The 23,326-nt window shown below is 58.1% G+C and overlaps 1 protein-coding gene across 7 annotated transcripts in view; it reads right to left on the bottom strand.

Moving 5' to 3' along the window:
- RXRG (retinoid X receptor gamma) overlaps positions 1-23,326 on the bottom strand; it is a 121,671-nt gene that overhangs the window by 51,293 nt on the left and 47,052 nt on the right. For 3 of the 7 annotated variants that reach the window (XM_039881574.1, XM_039881571.1, XM_039881575.1), the window contains exon 3: positions 3,317-3,406. The exons of the other annotated variants lie outside the window; for them this stretch is intronic. The gene's annotated coding sequence lies outside the window, so the exon portion shown is untranslated. The remainder of the gene's footprint in view (positions 1-3,316; positions 3,407-23,326) is intronic. 7 annotated transcript variants of the gene reach the window in all.

Here is a 23,326-nt window from a genome sequence, read left to right as displayed (position 1 = left end):
CAGAACGCCAGACAGCGCTGGAGGAGATCAATACGCCCAATGAATCCAGAGCGATTACAGACAACACAGCCAACGCCCTGGGCTCACTTAAAGCAATAGCCTTAAACGCTTGACGGAAATAACTCAATTACCGTATTGATTTGGGGTTCCGGCCACCTCCCCCGACACAGGACCCACACGGCACTGCCGCAGACCCACCGTGTTACTTGGCGGGTGCTGCGCCCCTCCTTTTCAAAAACTAAAGCCATCGGTTTGGAAGATAAATACAATTATACCCGTTTTTTATATGCACATTAATCGCTGAGGTCACCACCTGCCCAAGTTGAAGGACGGCCAGTAGCATCTCTCTCTGGGGACCTCCTCCCCCCCAAAATTAAAGAGCCCCGGGGCTCACTCAGACCAAACGGTCCACGTAGAGAAGTAGCGGAGAAATCCGACCAGCGGCCAGCACCTCCCTCTCTCCTGCTGCTGCCACCTCTGCCCCCTGCCCCCCGGGGCTGCTGATGAGCCACGGAGCCCCACGCGGACGCTTCGCCGCTGCCGCGCCAGGGCCTGGCTACCCAGACCCTACGGCGCCCCACTGGGCGTCTGTGGAAAAGTCTCTGCGCCTCTTCCTCGTCCCGGAAGCCCCCCAGCCCCGGGCCCCCCGGGAAGGCGAGTGACCGTGAACTCCGCTCCGGGGAGGGGCCTGCCTCGATCCCAGGCTCCTGGACCTCTGGACGCCCCTCGTGATTGAAAGACACCCCCGACGCGCCATTCCTGCCCCTGCCTGTCCCTGTTCGGTTCTGTCCCACCAACTTCTCTCAAAAACAACTGTTAGTGAGCATGGCCCCCCTCATTTCCCACACACACGCGCTCACGTCCACGGCCCTCGTGCTCACAGCGGGCGAGGAGGGCCGGCGCGTTCACAGCTTTCTCGGTGGCCGCAGGGCGGCGCACTGACCACGACCGAGACACGGCCAGCTGTGGAACCATCTGGTGCTCGCTGACCCTGGGGGGCGGGGCGGGCACGGGAAGGAGGGCGAGGCCAGGCTGCTGTCCCTGGGGATGCCCACCCCGGGACTCTCCTGGCCGTCACGTGGGAACAGCTGGACTTGTCCCCTGGCCGGGGGTTCCGGGTGTCCAGAGGCTGAGGCAGGGGACACCCGAAACCAGTTCATTAGGTAGAAGTGGGGCGTTCGTGCTGCAGCCTCAGATGGAAAGGTCACCAGCACCCGTCCCTCCCCACACCCCCGAGATCTTTCTCCTTCTGACGGAGAGGGTTTTGTGTAATGAAGCCTCTCTCAAGACACTCACGCGCCTTTTCCATGTTAAAACCACGGAGGAGGTCCCTCAGGCGGGCGGGCGCCTTCTGTTCCTGGCGCCGGCACCGACGACCTGCTCTTTGCCGCAGAAACAGGGAGAAGGGAGGCCCGAGTTTCCCGAGCACCGTCACGCGCCAGCTGGGGATGCGCAGGCGAATGGGAGTGACTGTCCCCTGCCCGCGTGGGCCGACCCTCCAGTACACAGCAGGCAGGATCCACGTCCAGGCGTCGGAAGGCCCAGGAAGGACAGTAACAGGGCGCGTGGCTCGCGACACCACTCGGGGCGTGGGGAAGGCCTGGGCCGGGCCGTCTAAGCTGAGGCCTGAGCGACGGGCTCGGGGGCAGAACCGGAGGTCGCACTGACAGCCGCGCTCAGGACGACCTGGTGACCGAAGTCTGCTGCCGTCATCAGGGAAGGGCACGCCAGGAGCCGACGCACCCCGGTGGCGGGGTCGAGTGGTGCGGCCATGCCGTCTCTGCCACCTCCCCGCCCTGGGGACCTGCACCAGCTCGGGGAGCTCCGCAATCTGGGCTGCAGACTTCATGCGACCCTTCTCTGAGAGCCACGTCTAGTTCCGGTAAAACCCACGAACTGAGCACCTACTGTGCGCCCAAGGAAGTTGGAAGACAAGCCAGGGCATGAGCCAGCACCCAGAGGCAGGAAGGTGACAGAGGCCAGGTTCTCGGGCGGGGAGCCCCGCCGAGAGGGGCCTGCGGGGCAGAGCCATCTGGCCAGGTGCAGGGAGGGGGCGACGGCTCACGCCAGGCGGGGTCGGAGCTCAGGCCGGGAGCCACCTCCTCCAGGAGGGGCAGAGGCGGCTGCGAGCTCCGCCTGGAAAAGCCACCACCCCTTCCCGTGACCTGCTGCACCCGAGGTAGCAGGAGCCTGGGTGGACGTTTCTGAGCGTCTGGCGCGTGGGTCCTACTTCACGAAGCGGCGTGAGGGACAACAAGCATGTGAGAGCCACGAGCTCGACCCTCAAAAACCGCCCTGAGGAGAAGCTCCGAAGCCCGTGGGAAAACTGAGCTGCCCTGCGCCCAGCAGCCAGACGGCACGCGGCCAGCTGAGGCTGGGGGAGGACTTCCCGGAGGAGGAGGCGAACCGCGTCTCAGAGCCAGACTGACAGAGCGGCGGCAGGAAGGACGTTTCAAGGGCGCAGAGACGGCGAGCTGGAGGGGGGACCGTGACCGCACGAGGGACGGGGCCAGAATGTCCACGGGTCAGGAGTGGCTCCGGAGGTTCGCAAACCCGGGAACCGCCCCTCGCGTGGTGCGACATCCTGCACCATTCAGACGGCGCGGCTCACAACCGCGCACCCAGGGACCGAGTAGCCACCGGAGGGCGCCGGTTAAACCGAGGTCGCACATCTGAGGGGCGGGGCCGTCACTAGCGTCCCTCCAGCGCTCTGCGAATGGAGGGGACACGGTGTCACGGAAAGGGCCTGGCCTTTGAGCCCGGATGGACCTGAGCTCCAACGCCAGTCCCGCCAGCGACTGGCGAGCTGTGGGGCTGGAGCGTGAGCGACCGCCCTGAGCCCTTGTTTCCTCCTTCTTAAAGTCAGACTGATGATCCCTCCGGGAACCTGGATGCAGGTGCAAGGCAACAATGGCCCCTGGCCCGGCAGAGACGTCCAACAGACATGAGTCTCCCTCCTGTCCTACTGCCCCCACTCAGATCCCAACATCGCTTTGTCCCCCCTGGTCCCCCACTGGAGACAAGCGATGGCTCCTCATGGCCAAGCTGCACGGTCCCCCACCCCAGGCTGCGGCCTCGTTCCTAGCCACGCCAGGGTCGTGCCAGCTGCAGGGCGCTCGGCCGGGCGGCACGCCCCATGTGAGGACAAGCCACCGCGGGAGGGAACGGCTGAGCCGAGGGACGGGCGGTGTGCGACGCTGGACAGCACACGTCCACTCTCTTGAGGGCAGGCCCGGGTTTGTTTTGTTATTTTTTTTTAAACAAATAGGATTTGAGAAAACAAACAGGATTCAAAAGAGTTGCTCAGAAGTCTCACCCTTGAGTGTCGTTGGAATAGGACACTGTCTCTCCGCAGCTGGCTCTGTGCTCCTTCCGGACGTGTCCATATGCATCGCTCGGCTTGATCCTCAAAGGCAGAAAGGGGGACAGGCAGGCTTTACTGTTCCCGCTGAGCAGATGGAAAGCCACGGCTTGCGAGGGGGGTGAGGGCCCGGTGCCCCAGGCCCGGCCTGAGGTGCTCCCCTTCCTTAGGCTGTGCGGACTCAGCCCTGACACCCGAGCTCCTCCCGTCCCACGTCCAGCTCAGCCACTGGGTCATCAGAGACACCCGCGTGAGGCTCACTCCGGTGGGCACGGGTGAAAAGAGACAGCAACTCTGAGCGCGTCCTGCCTGTGGGTGTGCCGAACCCCCTATTCACTGCAAACAGGGGGCCCTCAGCCACTGCCCCCCACACACACACACCCGAGCCCTTCCTGGCTGCTCCCACCACCCCCTGCAGTCCCGTTTCAGAAGCTCAGGAGTCAGCGCCCCTGAGGCCAGGGCTGGGCCGAGCCTTGAGGTTAGATCAGTCAGTTCACTCCCTGAAGCTCACTGGGGACCCTCAGGGGTGCCGGGGCTGCTGAGACGGGCCGGGACAGCAGGCGGGGACAGCATGCCGGGCACTGAGGGGCCTCAGGGAACCTGGGTGACAGGGGCCCTGCCTTCATCTGGCTGACACTCTGGGCAGGGGACACAGAAAGGCGAAACCGGACCTGACAGAGACGTGAAGGGAAGGTCAGCCAGGAGTGCCGGGTCCCCAGGTCGTGGGGAGGCCCGGTGCTAGGGAAGCCGGGAAGGCTGTGGGCACGATTTTAAGTTGAGAAGTTGGCATTCGAGCAAAGATCTGAAGAGATGAGGGAGGCGGCACATCGGTACCTGCGGGACTGGCTTGCCAAGCCGAGGGGACAGCCAGGGCGGAGGGCATGAGGGGGACCTAGTGGCACATGAAGCGCTGGCGGCAAACCCGCCTCTGGGCTAGGGCACGGGCCTCCGAGCTTCTGTAGCGCTAACCGCGGGCCTCCGCCTCTCAGAAGTATCTTATTCTCAAAAGTTCCATTGCTTCCTTCAAAAAGTGTTGAGTATTCTTCTGTGCACCCCTCCGACCGCAGAGGGTCGTGGAGGGTGTGATAAGGTCCCCATTTCCGTGAGAAGGTGATACTCCAAGTAAGAATTACAAGGAGGAAAAACAGCCCTAAGGGCTTTGCATGACTGTGTTTGGTAAATGCTAATTTTTTTGATAGATCAGACATTAACTTACAAAGACCCACTGTCTCCAAATATGGAAATTAAGCCTTGAAAGAGATAGGAGGGAAGGGGGGTGACGGGAAATGAGCAAGGTACAAATGAAGGGGAGGGAGGAGGGAAGGAGAGGGAGGGAGGGAGGGAGCGAGAGAGGGAACGAGCCTTTGGGCTGAGGTTATTCCTGTGCCCCAAGCAGCTGGCTGGGGCAGGGCTTTGGGGCTGCTGGAAGGTGCCAAGGGCAGAAAGGACAAAGAGGAGGGGGGGTCCCCTCCAGTCCCCTGGGGTGTGGCTCTGCATTCCACCTCATGGTTTCACACGGGTCAGCAGGGCCTTCAGTGCAAAGCCATTTTAAGGTTTTAAGAGTCCCCCTAACGCCCAGGGACCATCCAAGAACCCAGGGCCTTCGGTGTCCTTGCGTGCAAACCTGAGCCACCACGGGCAAAGAGTCTGAAAGGAGAGGCAGCTGTCACCTGTCAAGGTGGGGGAGTCTGCCTGGGTGTCTGAAGGAAGCGGGGGAGGACGGACTGGCCCCGCACAGACTCTCATGGGCGCTGGGCTGCGAGGGCCCCCACGGCCATGCGACCTTGGCTCCTCCTGCAGGCCCGGCAAGCCCCCGGCCACTGCTCACTCTCCCCTCAACTTCCCGTGTCGAAGCCCCGCTCCAGGACCTCAGCATGTGACCATAGAGAGACGACTTTGAAGAGACTGTCACTGCGGGCCCTCGCCCAACCTGACCGGTGTCCTCATATGAAGAGGGGGTTGGGACACAGGGAGGGACACCTGGGTCACTGCCCAGAGGAGGACCACATGCAGAGTAGAGAGGCCTCGGGGACCAACCTGCCAGCACCTCGACCTTGGACTTCTGGCCTCCGGAACTGTGGGAAAACAAGTTTCTGCTGTTTGGGCCACCCAGTCTGTGGCACGTGGTCATGGCAGCCCTCGCTGACTAACAGCGCGCACAGAGCACGCCACGCGGTCCCAGGAGGGCACATACTGCTCTGTCACCCTGCCTCGTTCCCACGGCAGTCCTGACCCCAGACAGTCACAACAAGCGTGGGGACCACACGTCCTGCCATTATCCGAGTTGCTGCTGGAAGTGCCAGCCATGCTGAGCCTTTAGGCTGAGTCCCCAGACACTGGGACAGCCATGTCGAACCACGGGATCACCGGCCTTCCAAGCCAGACCCAGGGGCTCCAACCAGCGCCCACCCCATTTACCCAGTCCCAAAACGGAGGCCTGCCGGTCGTGCCGCCTCGGCCCAGCCCCGGCTTCTGTATCACTGGGGACTGTTGGCTGCATGGGACAGGAACGTGACCGGCCTTATCTGATGCAGAAGGGGTTCCCGCAGGGCTGACTGCGGAGAGGAGCCCCTGCTCCCCCCAGGCCTAGGAACGCTGGGGTCCCCACTGGCCAGCCCCAGGGGACGGCGCCTCTCCTTGCTGGCCTCCCTAGGCTGTGGCCATATCACGACAAGCAGTCCCTCTGTGAAATCCCGCTCGGGTGTCCAGCTGGACTGCGCCACCTCTTTCCCGCTGGGACCCAGACTCACATATCCGTCCTGACCCAAAGCAACCAAACCAACGAACAGCGCCCAGGAGGCGCTTTCCACCTCGGCTCCCTTGTGGATGGCGGTCGCTCAAAAATTACTGATCGGATCAAATCGCAAAATCGTATCAGCTGTCACAAAACCGACCCCCGTCTCTTCCAACTACGAGTACGTGACGTCGCCGAATTTCAGACGTCTGGGTTCGAAGACGCGAGATTTTGAGAAACGAGAACCTCACTTGACGTCGACAAGCCGCCCCCCTCTTCCCGATGCCATCGCTCTCGGCCGCGGCCGCGCGGCGAGGACGTGACCCGCACGCTTTCACAGTAGCCCCCCAACTCCGATTTAGTCAGTCTGGGGTGGCTCCCGGGCACCGGCCACTTTCCAAAGCCTCCAGGAGGTTCCCAAGGGCACCAGGGTTGCAAGTCCCCATTGCGGGCAGTGCCACCATGAGGCTGCGAAGGTGAGGGCAAAGGTCACGGACTACGGAGAGAAAAGACAGCTAGGAGAAGGTTCCAAAAACATGTCCCCCCTCAAACGTCACTGCGTTAATAAATGCAGCGGACTTGCTACGGCACCCGGTCCCCGGGAGAAATCCCGGGCTCAGAGCCCCTCGTCCCGGGCAGGAGAGGCGGCAGGTCACACGTCAGACCCGGCAAGGAGAGCCTGGGCGCGTCCAGCGGAGCCTTCGCATCAGAATTGGGGGGTGGGGTGGGGGACGGTGTTTCACATCCCCCAGGCGAGTCTACGAGGCCTGAGAATTCGTCTAAATAAAACAATTTTTCTAAATGTCTTGAAATTTATCATGAAATTGTTCCTTTTTTTTTTTTTTTAACAAAAAGAGGAAATCTAAAATTTTCAAAGAGATACCAGAACACCCTGAAGTCTTGTGTGTGAAACGTGATTAAATGGTGTTGTCGGAAAGCCTGGCTATAGATTTGAGTCGCATTGTGGCAAATCCGGTGGGTTGGACAAAAGAATTGTGAGCTTCCGTGGCTGGTTCCGTGGGCGGCCACGTCTTGGAGGGGGCCGCGGGCACGTGTGTCTGGATTTGCCCACACGAAACCGACAGGTGCGCTGGGCACGCGGCCCCCAGCTGCCGCGAGCTCTGCAGAAAACGTGTCTGTGGTGGGTGTGTCACCGGCTGGGGACTCGCAGGGGGTGGACCGCAGGGCTGTGCCAGGCCTCCCGAGGACACGCAGGACGCCAGCACACCAGGCCACCGTGGGAAGACAAGGCACCCGCGCCTGCCTCGGCTGGCCACAGACACGACAGTCCCGGCCACCAGGGGACCGTGGAGAGGCGCCCAGGCCTGGGGACTTAGATCACGGGCTTTTCCAGAAATCTGCTTCTTAAAGGGACTCGGGCACCGACATTTTGAAGTGTGCTCGTCACGTATGGCAAAACCACAACAAAGAGAAGCCTCAGAGGGCTGACCGAGAACCCGCTTTTGTGGGGAGCGGGGAGGTAGACGGGGTACGGGGGATCAAATATGTGGCGACAGAAAGAAACCTAAGTAGGGGAGGTGAACGCACAGTGTAAACACATACATGTGCCTCACTGTTAAAGCACACGGCTGGACTCATCGGGGCTCGTTAACCAAGGGCGCCATAAAAAATTAATTATTAACGATAAATCAATAAAGCGGAAAAATAAAAAGAATCCGGCTGTGGCTCATCGTGAGGAGCGACTGGACTGGGCTCCACACTCCGGTCCCTTCTCCGGGCCTCGGCTCCCTCACACACACCGTCCGCCCAGTGCGATGCTTCTCGACGCTGGCTGCGCAGCACGGTGCCAGGGAGGGTGCCGGTCCCCCGATGTCCGGGGGCTCCCCGATCCGAACTGGTCTGGAGTGGGGCCCTGGCGGCACAGCGTCCCCAGATGGTTCGCTGTGGGACCGAGCCGAGATCCTGTTGCTCCATCTTCAGCTCCGGCCTCCCAGGGGACAAGGGCGCCCAGCTTCACCGGCGCCTGTGCTGTTAGAAGGTGACTGTGTATTTATCGGTCGCCAGTGATGGGTGCATCCCAGAAGCACACTCGAAGCCAGCCACATGGCCTCATAAAAGGGCCTATCGTTCCTTTTTTAAAAAAAAATAAACATATCTATCGACCGAGCAAAAAATCCAAGACAGCCTTGAAGACAGGTCCCTGGGCCAGCTGTGCCTCTGGCTCCTTCGCGGCCCCTCCCCCAGGCCAGCCTCCGTGCTCACCGAGGCTGCCGGGCGGCATGAGTGGAGTTTGCACTGTCTCCGCAGTCCTGGTGACCCCACTGCCACCTCCCCCACGTCCCGTAGGCGTCCGGGCCGTGGGCCCACATGCGTCTTCCCAGCTGGCCTTAAAGGTCAGCTTCCTGTTTCTGTTTAGACTTCCTGCCAGGTGGCCCCGCCCGAGTCCAGTCTCCCCAGTGCTGGCTGAGTCACCTGCAGGGAAGGGTGGTCGACCCCCAGGGCTGGACCTTCCCCAGGAGGCCCGAGTCCAGGTCAGCCCCACAGGGTCACTCGCGGTCCCAGCCAAGGAGCCGTCCCGGAAGCCCACGGTGACGGCTCGGGCACAGCCTCTCAACACTCTCCCGTCCCTGGCTCCAGCCACAGAGAACGAACCGAAGGGAGAGGAAAAAATCCGAGAAAGCACGAGTTCAAGGCCAGATTCCACAAGCAAGTCGTTCAATAAACGTTCGGAGCCAAACCAAGCTTCTGGACACCGAGACACTATGAATCAAAATCAGGAGAAATTAAAATCGGCCAGCGTGCACGTCTGTAACGGGACATCCAGTCAATGCTTTGACCTGCAGCTCTTTTTTATCTATGGAGACGTTACTTCTGGATATGAAAACTAACACTTACTTTCCCACCTGAAGGCCGACGTGACCATGGAAAACCACAGCTGAGAAAAAGCTGGACCTTTGGCTCGAGGGATTAGGTCGGTTTTCGTGGGTGAATTTTATGGCCGACGGAATTATGTCCAACTTGCTCCGGCTTTGCAAAACTTCGGTTTCCAGCGAGATTTTCTCAGTGTGCTCTGGAAAAGTGAGGAGGCCCACCCAGGTCTTTCTGTGGGGTCCGCCTGGAGCTTCTGCTTGCTCCCAAACGCCCCATTTTCAAAATAAAATTCCTCCTTAATAAGAGCGTTCCTTGGGTTTTGCCATCACTCATCCTGAAATTGGGCCAGATTCTTTATACCAGGCACAGGAACAGGCTAGGATGGAGGCGGGGGGCCTGGAGAAAAAGTCAGGGACGGGTTCAGACACATCCCACTAGGCAGGCCAGCCAGTGTCCCCGCTCTCAGGCTCCTATGCCAGCTGTCACCCACTACCCTGGCCCTGGCCCCACCTCACCGCTGCCAACGGCAAACGTCCAAAGGAAACCTCTGACCCTACACGACAAGGAGCCAGGACGAGTTCCGGGGCTGGCCCACCCCGGTGATGCGGGGGGTGGAACCCCGCCTAGCAATGCCAAGGCCAGGGGCAGGCGCTAGGTCACGCTGGGGAACGTGGACTGGCGAGTTTGCGCACTGGATTAGAGGGTCGAGTGCGCTGACACCTGCTGCTGGTACCGCACACCGGCGCGGCTGCAAGCCTCGCCTTGGCTCGTGCCCCGGGGGACCTTGAGCAAGCCACACGCTTTCTGGCCCTCAGTCTCCTCCTCTGTGAAATGGGGAAGCCACCTCCTTCAGAGGGCGAGTGTGAGGACGCAGGCAATGCGCAGGCCGAGGCTCGGGAGGGTCTCGAGACTTTCCGGTTATGCATCCCTCTGTCGTCACAAGGAGACACGGCCCTGATCGGCTTTGTCCCTCTCGCAGACTTGCTGAGCCTTGTTTTGTGGGTCGGCTTGATTTTCCGCTGAGTGATTTTCGCACCCGGACGGCACGCCAAGCGGGGCTTCGACAGCACGAAGCAGAGGCGTCGGGCGAAGCTAAGGTGGGCACTGCCCCGTATGCCCAGAACCGGCCTAGTTTTAGCACGAAAGGTCCCCCACTCTGCAAAGCCCCTCGGTCCCAGGCGCACCAAGACAGCCAGTCACCCTAAAAGCTATCGCAAAGCGCCGCAGAAAGACCGTGTGTGATTCGGGGCTCACGAATTTCGTAGAGGATGGACATGGTCTCCCTCGGTGAAATGAAGCGATGGCTCTTCCTCTCTGCGGTGCTGGGGGGCGCATGCGAGAACCCGGACAGCCCGCGTCCCCTCTCAGAAGGCCCGGCAGGCCGACCTGCGGAAGACGGGACAGAAATAACAGCAGCGGCCACTGGCAGACCGGGCACCCGCCGCGCGCCGAGCGCTGCTCCAAAAACTCCACGCCAATCCAATCGCCTCATCCGCGCAACGGCCTTACTGTCATCATTCTCGTCTCCCAGATAAAAAACATGGAGTCGCAGGATCGAACATGTGAGAAATGCATGTGGTGCAACCAGGATGCGAACCTGCTGCCTGGGGCCCAAGTATTTCCTAGGTATGCTCCATAGCGGCTCGTATTTCCTGTGCTCCTACTGTGTGCTGATCATCGTGCCAAGTACGCGCAGCGTAAAGTCTCCCCTTTAACCCTCGCGATAGTCTGTCGGCGTCGAGATGAGTTATTCGTTCTTTCAGGTGGTACTTGTTGAGCTGCCGCTTGTCTGGGAATCACGGTGTCGCATTTTACAGACAAAGGGGATGAGGGTGTGGAGCTGAGTGGCAGCCGCAAACGTGAGAAAAGCCATCGAGACACAGGACGGATTCAAGAAAAGCTTCTGAGTATAAACATCGGGACGCGGGGGAAAGAGTCGAGGATGACTCTCAGATGGTGTACGTGAGGGACAGGATGGATGGTGACCTGTCAATCAAAAGTGAGACCAGAAGGTCCACCCCAGAGGGCGGATAACGAGTTCGCCGTGACGGAGCAGAGATGGCCAGAGAGTCGGAACACGGCTGTAGCTCAGTAGAGACGGGTGGGGGCCGCCAGCCTAGACGTGGTGACGAAAGTCACAGGTGTAGGTGTACTGCTACCTGACCTCGACGCCAGGCCGGAGAATGACCGAGTCTCATTAAACTTCAGCAAAATAGGAGGGAAGCCAGGGACGAGCTTCGCAAGGACCCCGTTTCCAAACCCTAACGAATTGCCATTGGCTCCGTTTCCAAACCCTAACGCTTCGCCATTGGCCTTGAGACTATGGCAGATGTTTTCCCTTCGGGATGACGGACGGAAGACTGAGCGGTGACCGGGCTCCGAGTAGGCGCCACCACATCCGCGTGAACTGCCGTTTCAACGGGCACCGGGCGCCGGGCACGAGCTACGCCGAGATGCGAAGCTTGGACGCGGGCCGGGCCCTCGCTCAGCGTTCGGGCTCCGGAAGGCGACAACCGACCCTTCCCCAGGCGCTGCCCGCAGTCCAGGCTGCCATCCGAGTCCGTAGGGCCACAGGGCAGCACAGCCAGTCCGCCCGGCTTCGCCCCACAGCCGGAGGGTCCAGGCAACACCCATGGCAGAGACGCTGCCTCCCTCCCTCTGATGAGCCCCCCAGAAATTCTGGGCCAACCCGTTGCCGGTCAGCACGCTCCCCTCTTGGTGAGACACCAGCTCCACCTCTCGAAAGAAATCGTTATTTTCCGAGTCCTCCGGGCTCCCGAGGCGGCAGGTGAAGGAGGGAGACAGGCCCCCGGCCAGGGCAAACCGTCCCTCATCCCGACACCCTGCTCTGGGCGAGCCACGGTGACGGTGACGCAGCATTTTCCTGCCCTACGCTTCACCATCCCCCACCCTACCTTCCCAGCTGTTGTCAGAGCAACGGGCTGATTCACGGGAGGTTCACTGAGGGATCCGAGCGAGGCGAGAGGCACAGGCCAGGAGACAAACGGACGAGGAGAGAAACGCACCGGGTGCTCAGAGGACACCGTCCCGGACCGCGGGACTGTACCCCACGCTTCGCTCTGGCCTCAAGTCCAGAACTCACTCTCTTTGGCCTGGCACACGAGGAGAGAGAGGTGCCAGGACCTCGGCCTGGTCTACAAGACACGGGGCTGCCTTGGGGACGACCTCTGCATCTTCACCCAGAGACCCCAACTCACTCCGAAGACCCTGACCCAGCCGGTGGCCCTCCTCTGCCTAGTGACCCCACCAGAACAGGAGGAGAGCTGCCGGAGCCCAGGGGACCCGCCGAGCCCCCGAGCTTAAGCCCGCAACTTTCCAACCTCCACCATGGTCCCCAGCAATCCGCTGTCCGCGTCGGGCGGCACCACCTTTGCACGACCGAGTCACACGGCCGTACAGATGAGCCAGCCTGGCTGCGGCTGCCGTACGAGAAACCGCAGCTGATCTGCCGTTTTTCATCTTTTTGACAACGGCTTAATTCAGCCAGGCTGCATTTCGTTTTGGGACAGCTTCAGAGCTTGGCAGAGGAGGGATCGTGACGCCACCCATCTCGCCGGGCAGTGGGTCTTGCGGCCGTGCTGCCCAGTGCATCTGCAGCGACCTGGGGGTGCAGATCCATTTAGATGTCGCCATGGCAACCCTCAACCTTTAGGGGGGAGTTATGGCATCAGATAAATCGCCATTTGGTTCTGTCCACATTATTTCCCCAAATGCACAATTTTAGAAAATCTAGCAAAACTAGAATTTCTTTTTAAACGTTTAAAGTTAATTTCGGCTGATTTTATTTAGGGATGTTTGTGCGCATTTTACCACACCTTTGTCTTCCCCCGGACACTTAGGGTCTCTCCCAGAAAACCGATCGAGAAATCAGCTCTACGTCCCATCGTCAGGCACCAGCCTTGCCGACGCCGAGAGAGAACTGTTTGTCACACTTCAGGGCCATCTGTAGGGCGGCATACAGGACACGTGTCAACAGGGCTCAGCACACAGCCCTGGAACGCGGCCCCGGCGGCCCCAGCCTGCAGCTCGGAGAGGCCACGTGAGAGGGTCCGCTGGGTTGTTATGGAAAAAGTGGCTCAAGGGAGAGAGTCCCCGCTGTTCCATGACAACGTCAAGCAATTCGCCCAGAGCCACACAGCTAACGAGGGGCTGCGCCAGGGTTCCAGAGAAGGAAGCCAGACTCCAGGGCTCGTGCTGTTCGCCTCGCGCGGCGTGAATCACCACCTGGAGGGCCACACACCCCGCGCTTCTGATTCGGCAGCTCTGGGTGGGGCCTGAGGCCTTACGTTTCCAGCACATTCCCTGATGATGGCGATGCTGCTGGCCACACACAGCGGAATCGCTGGGCTACGCTTTCCGGCCTGTCGGGAGAACTCGTGATGGGGCTCTTTCTTCTCCTCCACACTCTCCTCCAACTCGGAAAACAAAAGCTCAGGGAAGCGTCAGTTCTACTGAGCAATCTCACGGGATCCGTCAACCCGCCGGGCCCGTCCCGTAAGAGGCGCCCCAGTTTCTCAGACAGCCCTGTGCTAAGGCAGGCCTGTGGGCGGGCCACAGCCCGCCAGGGCCGAGCCTCTGGGGCCCCCTGGGGGAGGTCACCCCACCGACGGCCGGCACCCCCTCTTCCTTCCACCTCTGCTCACTGTGTTGATAACACAATTTCTCAGCGCATGAGTGTTGCTGAGCAAAAGCAAATCCCACCGTTTGTTAAAACTTCCTCAGCAGGTGTCTGTAAAGTCGTTTGTCTCCCCAAGTTAATGCGTAAGCTCATTCATGCACCCGCCCTGTCAGAGTCACCTCGGGGGTACGCGTGACAACAGAACACAACTCCAGCGCAGGACAAACCGAGACAGCAAGTCCATGAGATGCAGCTGGGGTGAAGCGAGCACCCAGAAACGTAAACCAGAAGCAAACTCCAGGAAGGAAACACAGCGGGCTCTGGGCCCCACAGCGTCTGAGCTGCCCGACACCCCGAGATCCGAAAGGCATTTCTGCCGTTAAAAGGGGACGCGGCCGGGCGGACCCGCGACACCCCACATTAAGCACAGACATGTTCCAAGGTACTCGGCCTCTGCTACTCTACAAAGCAGGGCCCTCCAGGGTCTGACGGGCCGACGACGCGGATTCTCCCCACTTCCAATCGTGGCGTGTGCTGACCCGCCTTCCACGAAACCAGGAAGATGAAAGGCCGGCCCAGGTTCCGAAGCCGGGCTCACCACACGACCGTCCCCTCTGAGGCCCGGCCTCGGAGCGAGGACGCCGGTGTCCTGCAAGGGATCTGCCACGGGTGACAGCGACGCGTGAAAGTCTGCAAATGCCGGATTTATTTGTTTGCCTCAGAACAGAGCTGAGTTTACCCCGCGGGACGCCTCTCCCACTCACCGTTTCTCCTGAATTGAAAAGGGAGACTGTGTTGACAGCAGGTGGTCTGGGAGACACGCATAACCTGAGGGCTGCCACGTGACAGGTGACATTAGGGACCACCATCCATCACGGGAGATGGGTGGGAACCACCGTGCCAGCCAGGCAAGCCGAGCGGCCGCATGGAAGCAACACAGAGTTGGCCGGACTCGCAGCTGAAGACCCGTCACGTGTTTCAGAGAATCTAGGGGTGAGGGAGGAGGACGGACACCCGAAGGCCATCCGCCCGCTGTGGCCAGGCAGAAGCCAGCCTTTCCTAAATGGCCTCCTTAACCCTGGGCCAAGCTTCCATCTGCACACTCACCATAAACCTTTCTCCCCGAGAGAGCTCAGATTCATAATCACTTGGAATGTTTTTAAAACAGTAGTAGGCAGATGTTGATTGCCAGAATAGAGAGCTATTCAATCCAATTCTTTTAAATGACTCAGGTGTGATGTGCATGCTGATAACTGGCGGTAGGCGGCTCCCAGCGTCCCCACCTCCCGGAGAGCACACCTGTGTGGTCTTTTCCCCACACTGTATCGGAGCTTCTTGGGGTGCTCAGCAAAACACGGGATGAAGGACGACGTGTGGCTTCCTGTGCTAGGTTGTAAAAGGTATTCCTCTCGGACCTTGTTCTAGGAGAAGCTAGCTGTCATGCCGTGTGCACCTTCGGACAGTCCTATGGAGAGTTCCCTTCGAAAAGGGGCTGAGGCCCCCACTGTCCAGCCACGTGAGGCACCATCTCAGGAGCAAGTCCCCCGACCCCAGCCAAGCCTGCCTGCTGGTGACGCAGACCCAGCTGACACCTTGCCTGCAGCCTCATGACGGTCCCCGAGCCTGAACCACTAAGCCAACCCACTTCCAGAAGCTGCGTAGATGATAAATGTCAACTGTCATTCTAAGCCATGAAATTCTGAGGTGATTTATTATGTAACAATAAATAACAAATATATAACTGATGTGCTAAGACCAAATTACTTTTATCACTCCTTCGAACGAGATATTCAAGGATCCTCATCTTTTAAAACTTTAAAAACCTTTATAATAAAGACTTATTGCTAATTCCCCATCAGTAGCTCAAATAAGTTTCGGGTTTTATTGTACGTACGTGAGTCTGTTTCTTATTTTCACCAATTGGTAATATTGTTTATTTGGAATGGAGTCCATTCTCCTTTGGTGGCCCTTCAGAAACCTGGCCTATTGTATGTTCGTGCATAATTACGATGAGGTTGAGGCTGTTATTTGGAGCATGACACACATTATTTGTGCTAATTTAAAAAGCCACAGAGCCTCACCAAAAAAAAAATATATATATATATTTTATAAGATATATATATCTTAGCAAAAGAATTTATTTTCCTCTCACGGATCTGGTAAAAAGTGTTTACGGCACCAGGAGAGAATGGACGGCATAGGTGATCTCAGAATTTTTGCCACCTCTAAAATACATCAAAAGAATTCAGAATGATTCTTCCTGTTTGGCAAAAATCAGGAGATCAAAATTACTAAAAGCCAAGCAACTCTCTCTCACCACAGGAAAGGTGAGAACCAGCAGCCTTGTCAAAAGCAAGGCGCCCTGCTCTGGCCACTGCGTTGGCCGGCAGTGGCCTGAGGGACTGTAGAGGCCACTTGCCAGGCCTCCGTGATTTAGTTAGGTCTGCGTGTTCTGAGAGCATCTGACACGGCAACATCTGGGAATCAACAGGAAAAACCATATTCCAACGTCGGCTTAAATTCTGTTTAGATCGCTGCCATCCTGAATTACATGTTCCCCCTAATTAGTGCAAGTAATCAAAAGCTAGCGATATTTACACAAGTCTTAGCTATGGTTTACTTTGCTCAGGAAAGAATTATAACCACCAACTGCAGACTGGGGAAAGAAAGAGATCGGGCTCTAATTGAGATCGCAGCGTGACGCCCCCAAAACATAGGCCGTCCAGAGGCTATTTCCCAAGCATCCCAGCATGGTCGCCCCCCCACCCCAAATGCACCTAATGTCCCTGATTATCTGATAAGAGTATCTCTACTTTTTATCCCTCCTCCTCCAGGAAGCCTTCCCAACGCCCAGACTGTGAGGCCGCCTCCACGCAGCCCTCCAGACCATGAGTGCTGTGAAGACTCTACTCCTGTTTAACGCGTTTTCAGCCCCAGTGCCGAGCCCAGAGCCCGGCACGTTGTAAGAACGAGTGTGTCCTGACGAGAGCAGACGTGGGACTCGTGACGTTTCTATGACACTTGGCTCTTTCTCATATTGTGTGTATCAGGCAATCGATTGTGACTTCTCTGCCAACCCCCCCCGTTATAGCTCTCCTTCTGAAAGTCTGTATTTTGCTAAATTTGGATCAGGTGATAGCAAAAAAAAAAAAAAAAAAAAATAGGACAAAAATCTCCACACTTTCACCCAGACCGTGAGAATATTAGCGCCCCCGAGATAACCATATAAATTTACATCCACTCGAACGGCTATAAACAAAAACAAAATAAAACGCAACGAAACGGCAAATAACACGTGTCAGTGAAGGGGCGGGGAATGAGGGAAATCGCAACCCTCACGTGGAGCTGGCGCAGATGTGAAATGGCTCAGGGACAGCGAAGAACACTTTGGCGATTCCCCACGAAATTAAACATAATTAAACCATATGACCCAACAACCCCACTTCCGCTTCCACAGCCCGATGCCCTGAGAGCAGATGTTCAAGCAAAAACTTGGACAAGTGCTCCCCACAGCACCGTTCACGATGGCGAAAATCCAGCGCCCGGCGAACGGATGGATAAACTGGCGTGGCGGCTCCACACACTGGAACGTTACTTGGCCTCGACAACGCGGAGAGACAGGACTCGGCCACGAAAGGCCACCTGCTACCCGGTTTCATTTGCATGAAAAGTCCAGAACAGGGACATCCAGAGACAGGGAGTAGATGAGCAGCTGCTCGGGGCCGGAGCGGGCGGGAAGATGGGGGTGTGACGGCTAACGGGGAGGGGGTTTCTCTCTGTGGCGACGGGATGGGCGCATTGACTGGTGATGGTTGCACATACCTGTGAATATACCAAAAACCGTTAAATTGCACACTTTAAATGTATGATGTGTGATTATATCTGAATAAGTCTGCTTTTTAAAACAACTACCATGTAACCTAGAGATGCATTGAAACGTCAGAATGTCCTGTATCCGGTTGACGGGGGAAGTTACGAGACTCTGTGTGTGTGTTAAAATCCATAGACCTCTGCGCTCCAAGAAAGTGAAGTTCAGCGCATGTCAACTCTTTAAAGCCGCCATGCGCTGAGCTGGAGCTACAAGCTGGGACCCACGGTCAACCTGAGCCGAGGCTGGTGCAGCTAAGCAAAAACCCCTGTGAGTGCGAAGAAGACGCTCGGACCCAAAGCCGAGCCCGAACCTGGCCCCCCAGGCTGCATCCCGAAACCCAGATAAACGCAAAAGCCCCGTGGGGGGCTGCTACCCACATGGTCCCGTCTCCACTTCAGGCTCAGAGCAGAGGGACCAACGGTTCTGTTTCCTTCCAGGTGCCACTGCCTCCTGTGGCAGCCCTGAATTCTCCATCTCCCCATCACGCGCCAGATCCGAACTTGGGCCCCAAATGTCCAGGGCAGGTGGGGCAGGAGGAACCAAACCAGCTTATCGTTGACACCCCGCGGCCTCTCACGGGGCCTGGGGACACCTCAAAGCATGATCATCAAAACACCAGCCGAGCTCTGTCAGTCCCAGGCATCAGCTCCAGGGCTCTGTGGCCGTGACCGGAGAGTGACAAATCCTGAGGTAGGCTCCGTGCGCAGGACGTGCAGTGTGGATGCGGGGGCCTGACGTCTCTGAGAACGAGACCACCTCATCGGCCGGGACCGGACGCGGGAGCACAAAGACAAAACGGGGCTAGATGAGAAAACGCTGTCTCCCCAAGCGACGGGTGTGTCCATGCCCAACGGAAAACCAACAGGGACCAGGACGCCCACCTCAGGGCATACCGTCCACGCCATGGTCCAGGGTGGCCACCAAGCTCCAGACACCACCACAGTGAAGCCCCAGGCAGCGGGAGGGGAATGGGAAGGGGCAGCGTGGGCACCCTTCCGGCTGAGCCCGCAGTCCCCAGGGGGCCTTCCTGGAGTCACACGAACGGCCCATCTGGGTTTCAGTGGCCAGAGCACACGCACAGGGAAGCTGGGCAGTGCAAACTCAACCATAAGGCCCCCGATACACTGTCCCTCGGCTCTGCCTCCGTACCCTCCCCCACTTGTACCCCTGAACAATACAAAGCTCAGCGGAGGACTACTAACACCCTGTTTTTCGCCACCCTGAGTCTTGCCCATTTCTACCCCAAACCGTGCTGGAAACTCTCCCTCTCTAGCAGACCACCTCTGACCCACTGACCCTTCTGCCACGTCAGCAAACATTCAGCAAGGCCCACGCCGTGGGCTGAGAGCCTTCTCGACCGTGAACATCCGGTTTCTCCCGTTTTTAGTGATCACCCCCTTTTATTTCCTTGGCGAGCTCTTTCGCTCATGTTGCCCTCACCCCTTCCCAGCTCCTCCCGTCCCCGGTGGGGTGCTGTGTGGGGACCAGAGAAAGGCAGTCAGGTTGACCTGAACCACCCCACACGTAGGTCCCAGAACGCTGCGTCGTGCGTAGTGCCCGGCGGGGAAGCTGGAAGAGACGGGTGTGGGCCAGATCTGGGGAGGCCTCCAAGACCCACCGGGAGGTGTGCATGGTTGCTATGGTTACCAGGGTTCCAGCGCTCCATCCACCTCTCCAAAGGAGACTCAGGTGCTCAAACCCAATGCACCCCGAGGGCTGGAAGAGCTGCGATATCCTGTCACCCCTCACGTCACATGCCGACAGCAAAGCTAGGGTCATCGGGGCTGAGAGGGGACACACGTGGAAAGCCACTTTGGGAATATCTGCTAAGGTCAGGAGGAAGCTAAACTAAACAGGGAAGTCGAAGCCAGCGGTCCCTGCACCCGAGTTCCGTGGTCTTTCACGCTGTTGCCATTTCTTCCTGACGCAGAACTAACGTCGCATCTGTCTATGGTTCCTGTGCGCCTGGCAGCAGAGCCATGGATGCATGGCCAAGGGACAGAAGGATATGCTGTCGAGATGTGGGGATAGGTGCGAAAGTGATGCAGGGGCTGAGGATGCTGTCGGTCGGGATGGGGTGCCGGGGGTGCGGGGATGCAGGCGGGGCGAGGCGGCAGGCGGACCGCCGCCTGGGACCCAGCGGAGAAGGCGTGCTCTCTCCCCGAGCCCCACGCTCTGGTTCCCGGCTCCAGATGGTGACGCCCGCCATTAAAAGGCAAGCGTTATCCCTGGTAACGGGCAATGATGCTGCGCAGTTCCAGGGCGCCACACGCAGAGCGCCCAGCCCGGCCCAGCGCAGATCCCCCGCAGTGCCCGGAAATGAGGGTTCCGCATCCGCGCCCTTTCTGGAAAATTCGGGCTTGCCTCCGTATGCGCCAACGTCTTCTCTGAAGACACTAACCATGTGGGATGGAAATGTCTGTCAAATGCGCAATGTACTTTTCTGTCCTGCGAAACAGCTCATCGAAAACCTCTCGAGCCATTGTGTCTGGGTGTCGCTGTGAACATACCCTGAAGCAGGTCCAGCGTCATCACCCGTGGTGCATCTGAGTCTCCACGGGGACAGCTCAGACAGAGACGTGCTGGCCTCTGTGCTTGGCAGTGAGCTCTCCCAGTGGGAACCTCGTACCCACTACAGTCTGGCCACTGGAAAAAGGGCTCCCCAGAATAACAAGTCTCCCCAGAATAACAAGTCGGCATCGCTGGGGAGCATTACCCATGCAGACTGCTGGGCCCCATCCCAGACCCGCTGGGCGAATTAGATTCTGAATTCTAACAAGACGCTCAGATGATTCACATGCGCATTCGACGTTGAGAAGTTGTCCTCCACCGAGCATGCCAGCCTGTCCCTGGCCAGTTACATCATCATCACCCGAGGACAGGCCTGCGAGACTCAGAGGCCACGGGACCCTGTTCAGACTCCAGAAGAGGCATCTCTGGGAAGCGAGACGCAGACCTGTTTTGGTCGCACTGTGACGTGCACCAGCGCCCACAGCGTCCGGCCCTGCCCTCTGCTCATGGGAGGCACTCAGTATGTCTTCTTATTTCCAACTCAAATACTTAATTTCGACTTTTAGCAGACAGACCAAATCCACAAACTTCTGCGACACCATGTAGAGGGCTGCCTCACACTTGAACTGTCACCACCAATGGGGACGGAGCCGAGGCACAGCCTGAGGCATGGTCAGGCCCCGTGACCAGCACCCCAGCATCACAGAGACAGAGGCTGGGCGCGAGGACCACCGCCCCAACTCCCCAGGAAGGAGTGCTCCTCCTCTGTCTCTCAAGACTCGGGGAACGCGAGTTTCGTGGGGGCCCCTTCTCAATCCCAGTCCTGGGTCCACACTGCTGCCTTCCGTCTGTGGGGCACAGCACTGTCCCCTTGCGCTGGCCCCGCCACGGTGTGGCAGGGTCCACAGAGCATGCTCAGGGTGCAGCATGGCGCCCGTGGACGCATCGGCTTGTGCAATGCTCCAAAAGACCGTCGCCTCCTCCGGCTTCTCGGAGGCCTGGCCTCCCGCGTCCTCCCGCGGGAAGCTGTGGCTGACCTGGGGCGGGACCCCAGCAGTGGACACCTGGCTCTGGACTCCAGACCGCAGCCCAGAAGTTCCACTCCCCAGGGGCAGAGTGTGCCCTGGGCGCACAGTGACCTTCAGTGTGTCTCCATTAAGCCAGATGGAATTCTCACGTCAGTTTCTCAGTTATCCGGTGCCCTCCTGCTAGCAAGCTGACAGGTGCTAGTCCTTTTAGTGTGAGCCGACACAATCCGTGTCTGTCTAACGTCGTGGTTAGGATCTCCGGCTTTACTGAGTGAAAGAAGACAGACACATCTCCAGCTCGCTCTCCCGTGCCTCCCCCATTAACCTCTCTGGCACCATGAGAACACGCCTGGGTTAGCTCAGAGGACAGGAGCCGGGCTTCGGGGCTGAGGCAGCCAAGTCATCTCAGCAGAGGCCACCCCAGAGCATTTGACAGCCAGCCAACCGCCCGCTGTGCGAGCAAGCCTAGCCAAGATCAGCAGAGCCACCCAGCAAACCTCCAGACGTGTGAGCAATAAACACTTGTTCAAAGCTGTTTGTTACACAGCGTCACGTGGCAACAGATAATCAATAGAATCTGAGGGATTAGACTCCCACGACTTGTAAAGTACTACAGAAATGTAAACCAGTAAAGCTCGGGGAACTTACATACATACATATCTCAAGTATAGTAATACATATAAATACATTGTATATCTCTCCAAGGACTCCCTTGGCCTCTGAGATACTAGACAGAGCCTGTGAATAAGATCTCATTAAGTCCTTTGGTGTCGTGGGATCAAAACCGGAGTCAGACCCCTGGAGGTGACCTAACCCACCCTACCCGTGCGCAGAGCCTCCTCGTCCGCAGCCACACTGATTCCCTTCGGTGTCCCAGCATACTTATTCCCATGGCACGCCTGTGCTGTGACAGCTATAAAAACGTCACCCTTCAACCCTGCCCCCTCTCCAGCAATTCCTGTGGGGACGACCCAGGACACTGGGTCCAGCTCCATCCTTCACAGCGGGTCACTTCTCTGCCTTGACATCTGCAGGTTATGCTCTGGCCACCGTGTGATTTATAACCTTTCCAGATGCCTGCAACAGGCAGCCACCTTACAAGCTAAAAGCCGCGAATGCCGAACCGTTTGTCACGCTTCCCTGCACACTGCATCAATCTTAGAGACCCAGCTTAAGACACACAAGGACGCCCTCCCTGAAGACAGAAGGGTTGGTCCACGAAAGCTCGTAAAACAAGCATCCTTCTGGATTTCCGAAGGAATGGCAAGCCACAAGAATAAATTGGAAGAGAAACCGAGCAAGCTGCTTCTTATTTTCTAAAGGGAGGGAGAAATTCTTCGGCCTGACCCAGACCGCGTTGGGCGTCTCACACTCGTTACCACGGCCCAGACGCTCATGCTTAACAACGAGGCAACCAGAAACGGCCTTTTTCTTCCCTAAAAGGAAGAGGAGTGTTTCCAGGTCCCACTTCTCTGTCCTAAATGGTATCTTCGCCTCAGAAGCTGAAGGATCTTTTTTTTTTCCCTCTCACTTAGAAAAAGCAGGAGGCAAGTGCCTGTCTAGAAAAGTGACAAATCAGACATGACATACATACAGACACATTACTTCTGTCATATTTCTCCTCTTAACTTTTCTCGGCAATTAAGGTTCCCGTGAGCCTCCCACGCCCTTTCAAACGCTGCTCGTGAGGCAGTTGTGATTAAACCCCCTTGATTTCCCAATACTTTTTGTTTAAAAAAAAAAAAAAAACTTTATCTTAGAAAAGTTCCTAATTTTGCCCAAACACCCTTTCCTGGCTCAGGCTGTGATCATCAACAAAACCTTTCCTCTGTTTGCTGTGTCTAAACTGAGGACAAGCACTGCCTCCTCCGGGAAGTCTTCCCACCAGCCTCGCTGCCATGCCCTTCTCTGGGCTCCTGTCGGGCCCTGTACGCGCCACTGTTATAACATCCATCAGGCTGTCTCGAACTCAGCAGTGTCCCTACTGTGTCCCCCGCGTAGCCCGCACAAAGGGGACAGGCCGTGCCACCTGAGCCAGTAGACTTCCCGAGCAGGAGCCCTGGCTCGCGGCTCATCCGCGCTCCCAGCCGCTGCTCCGCTCCCGCTGAGCCTAAACCCCGCGTTGTGAGCATCGCAAGGGGCATAAGATGCCGCCATGGACCCGGAAACGAGCTTCATAAAATCCTTCAACATCCTCAAGTTATCAAACCACCTTTGGGTGCCCGGCGCGGGGCTAGATTGTCCAGCGCCCCGGGGGAGGAGATAGGGAGATGAGACGAGGTCTCAGACGGTGAGAGACACGCTCTCCAGCTGGCGATCTGAACACATGGCTAGAAAACGCTAACTAACT

Source organism: Pteropus medius, unplaced genomic scaffold (assembly GCF_902729225.1).
Source record: "Pteropus medius unplaced genomic scaffold, Ma_sr-lr_union100, whole genome shotgun sequence".
Lineage (NCBI taxonomy): Eukaryota > Metazoa > Chordata > Mammalia > Chiroptera > Pteropodidae > Pteropus > Pteropus medius.
This window is presented reverse-complemented; position numbering and strand designations above follow the sequence as displayed.